Source organism: Scomber scombrus, chromosome 11 (assembly GCF_963691925.1).
Source record: "Scomber scombrus chromosome 11, fScoSco1.1, whole genome shotgun sequence".
In the NCBI taxonomy this organism is placed as follows: Eukaryota; Metazoa; Chordata; class Actinopteri; order Scombriformes; family Scombridae; genus Scomber; species Scomber scombrus.
In genome coordinates this window covers 30,425,507-30,429,726 of record NC_084980.1, presented here as the reverse complement: position 1 = coordinate 30,429,726, position 4,220 = coordinate 30,425,507, and the positions used below count along the sequence as shown (strand labels likewise).

Genomic DNA, 4,220 nt, shown 5'->3' with positions numbered 1-4,220 from the left:
TAAACTGGATTTTAACAGTTTAACTTCCTGCAGCAGACAGACTGAAGTAAAGCTTCTCTCTCTGCGTTGGCACGGCCGTGTTCACGAGGCTCACAGCGAACGGGAAGCACCGAGAAAAAAGAGGAAGTGATGAAGTCTCTGAAAGTTTGGCCTAAATTTAAAACCAGAGGAAGTGAAGCGGAGCTCGAGCTCAGAGCAGGTAGAAAAAAACAACAACGACGCTTTCTGATGATAGACGAGCCTCGAAAAACACCAAAAACCCAACGAGCCAAGTGTCACCTCACTGAAGGGTTAGGGTTAGAAGACGTTGAACTGTCACACTGAGAGTCACCAAAACACTCAAATCCTCCTTTAACACAAGACTTTAACATCACTAAACATCACTAAACATCACTAAACATCATTAAACATCACTAAACATCACTAAACATCACTAAACATCACCAGAATCACATTAAACTGACTGATTATGATCATTTAGAGGCTGAATTTAAACAATACTTTATTTTATATTAACTAGAAGCAACGAGAGTCTTTATATAAAGTGTTAAAGTGAGAGAAAAGGAGGTGTTGGGTGTTTGGTGTCGTTTCCTCCTCCTCCGGCTGTGGGTTGAAGGGGTGTGGCGACATTTACAGCTCGAGTTAATCACACCATGTTTATAGAGAGAAGAACTGAAGCCTCGAAGGTTAATATGAGATCAATACTTTACAGATTAAACTAAATGCTGAATGAAACATGCTGATGGTCGTTTGTGCAGATAAAGAAACAAGAAGCTGATTTGAACAGTTTCAGCTGCTCAAATGTGACGATTTGCATCTTTTCTTCATTAAAAGTGAAAATAAACTGACCATCAAATACGTCATAGACTAAACTAACTGATCCACTGAGATGATGCAATAACACATGAATCAATAATCATTATTTTACAGCTTTAAATAAGAGAAGAAGAAGAAGGACGGAATGTTACACTTCCTGTTTCTATAGCAACCAGTAACGTACCTGTACTGTCATGCAGAAGTCATTAAATCATGTCGTTACTTCCACAATACGTCACTTATTATATTTATTATTTATTATTTATTATTCCACCTGCAGCTTCGAGCTTCTGATGCTTTACTAAACTTAATATTACAGATTTAAACATAAAGGTTATAATGTCGTAGTGTTATTTAGACCGATGGCTTTGATCATGTGATGCAGTTAAAAGCTTAAAAAGAAGCTGGAAAGTGCAGCTTGAGTTAAATATGTTGTTATTTATATTAAACAGACAGAAGAGTTTAAACCTGCTGCATTAAAGGAGCATTTAAAGGTTTATTACGCTTCTATTTTATACTTTTTAATCAACTTTCTACTTTAAAAATCATCTTTTTTACAGATTAAACTACCAAACAGAGCCTTTAATACATTAATATAACTGCTGACATGTTAAACATCAGCAATAATAATCAAATATAATAATAATAATAATAATATAATAACATGAGACATATACTTCTTTACTTAACCTGCAGAAACACACATGTAATAATGTCTTAGTGTTATTTAAACCAGTGGCTTTGATCATGTGATGCAGTTAAAAGCTCAGAAAGAAGCTGGAAAGTGCAGCTTGGAGTTAAATATGTTGTTATTTATATTAAATATGCATTAAAGGAGCATTTAGACATATTAAACACTTTTATTTTATACTTTTTATTCAACTTTCTACTTTAAAAATCATCTTTTTTACAGATTAAACTACCAAACAGACCCTTTAATACATTAATATAACTGTTTACATGTTAAACATCAGCAATAATAATCAAATATAAGAATAATAATAATAATAATATAACATTAGACACACTGAGAGGATCCATTCTGCACTTTTACTTTCGATTACTAATAAATATATTTAGCTTCTTCTTCTTTTACTAAAATGAGACGTTGAATGCAGAACTTGCTCTGAGTATTTTAACACTGTGGTGTTTCCATCACTGTCAACATATTAACTGTTGTTTCATTTAAATGTCACATGACTGATTCTCCACTTTAGAAACATAGAATAAGTTAGTTTAATGCATTAATGTGTCTGATGGAAGGAGACTCCTGATGCAGGGCTGCAGATTTACAGCTTTAGTTCATTAAATCTGATTAAAAGTGAAGTTTAACACATTAAGCTTTAAACACAACTCTGAAACTGCATCTTTTTATACTTTAATTAACTGTATATATAAGATTTTGTAGTTTTGATGTGAATGATTTAAATACTTCTTCCACTTCAGATCATATTAGATGGATTTAATATCATATAAAACAGAATATATAACCTCTAAACTGAACTTTATACTGTGGTAAATGCAGGTTAATCTACTTATTAATACAGTTTAATATCTGATGTGTGAATCAGACATTAAACAGCTCTGAAAAAGCTTCTTTTTATACTCAACTTTAGATTTGGCCTTTTAACACACCTGTAAACTACAGTAAAATGTGAAATGAAGAACATGAACTAGACTGTGATGTGAAAGATTTAATACTTCTTCCACTTTAGATCATATTTGATGGTTTTAATATCATATAATAAAGAATATATAACCTTTAAACTGAACTTTATACTGTTGTAAATGCAGGTTTTGCACAGTTTAATGTCTGATGAGTTAAACATGAAGCAGATTCAACCTTCAGACATTAAACACAGCTCTGAAAAAGCTTCTTTTTATACTCAAATTGAGATTTTGCCGTCATGAACTAGACTGTTTAGTGGTTTTGACATCAAGGATTTGAATATTTCTTCCACTTCAGATCATATTTGACGGGTTTTAACATCTTATAAATAAATAAAAAGAATATAAACTCCACAGTAGGTACAGGTAGCTCTGTAAATGCAGGTTATTCTGCAGCATTAGTTCATAAAATCTACTTATAAATACAGTTTAATGTCTGATGGTTGAATCTGCTTCATGTTTCAACCTTCAGACATTAAACACAGCTCTGAAAAAGCTTCTTTTTACACTCAAATTGAGATTTTGCCGTCATGTACTAGACTGTTCTGTGGTTTCGACATCAATGATTGATCATATTTGATGGTTTAATATCGTATAAAAAGGAATATAAACTCTACAATAAGTGCAGGTATCTCTCAGCTTTACTTTATACTCTGTAAATGAAAGTTATTCTACTTATAAATCAGGTTTAATGTCTGGTGTGTGAATCGTGAAGCAGATTCAACCATCAGCTCTGAAAAAGCTTCTTTTTTACACTAAACTTTAGATTAAACTCCACAGTAAGCGCGTGCACGTCTCTCTGCGGTGCACGCGGAGGTAAACGCAGGTTCCTTGCTGCTGATTTCAGCTACTAACACATCTGCTGCCCTTGTTTAGTCGGTGTCGTCACATACCTTCACAAACCTCCGGGACGTCTCAGCTCAGACCAGACACGATAACTTCCATCAAACCCGAAGCGTCGCACCTCTTTGATTGATTGATTGATTGACTAATTGATTAGTTAATTGATTGTTTGGTGACTTCAGAGTAAAAAAAAACAACAAGTAAAGAAGGAACAGGTTGAACTTTGAACCTGAAAGTCAGGCTGAGTCGTTTTCCTGGTGAGTCTCTGCAGGACCTGACATGTCTGATCTGATCCCCTCCCCTCTGCATCCACCACACATAACCTCCTCCTCCCCTCCTCATGCAACAATCCCCCCCCTCCTACCCTCCACCACCTCCTCACCTGCGCTGATAGCTGATCGATAAGTGGGGATCGATCCCGCGGCTGGCTCCGGTCTGTCGGCCTTTGGTCCAGGTGTCTCCCCGCTGGTCCGCCTCCTCTACATGCTGAGCGAGTGTGAACCCGGAAAACAGCTTCACAGCGCCGCGTTAACTATAAAAGGAGTGATTTCCTCAGGAGGAACTGAAGTCTGAGCCAATCAATGAGCCGTGGAGGAACAAACACTGCGACTGCAACCTCACAGTCGGCCGACGGAGGCAACCTGAGCCCCGACTGCAACTAGAACAGCGATATATGGGGGCAGGTATGGAGGATCAATGCTGCCGAGAAAACAACGTTATGAAAGTCTAAAAAACGTGTAGAAAATGTCACAATATCATTAAAAAGAATAAAAGACACAAAACAAAACACTGAAAACATCGAAGAAACTAAAAATAGAAGCTAAAATGCTAAAATTATAACTTAATGTCCACTATTGATCGACTTGTGGATCCAGTGAATCATTTTTGCAGCT

The 4,220-nt window shown here is 35.8% G+C and overlaps 1 protein-coding gene across 2 annotated transcripts in view; it reads right to left on the bottom strand.

The window, feature by feature from the left end:
* Positions 1-3,870, bottom strand: part of LOC133991143 (CYFIP-related Rac1 interactor B-like) — a 21,584-nt gene extending 17,714 nt beyond the window's left edge. For both annotated transcript variants that reach the window (XM_062429615.1, XM_062429614.1), the window contains exon 1: positions 3,710-3,870. The gene's annotated coding sequence lies outside the window, so the exon portion shown is untranslated. The remainder of the gene's footprint in view (positions 1-3,709) is intronic.
* Positions 3,871-4,220: the final 350 nt, after the last annotated feature.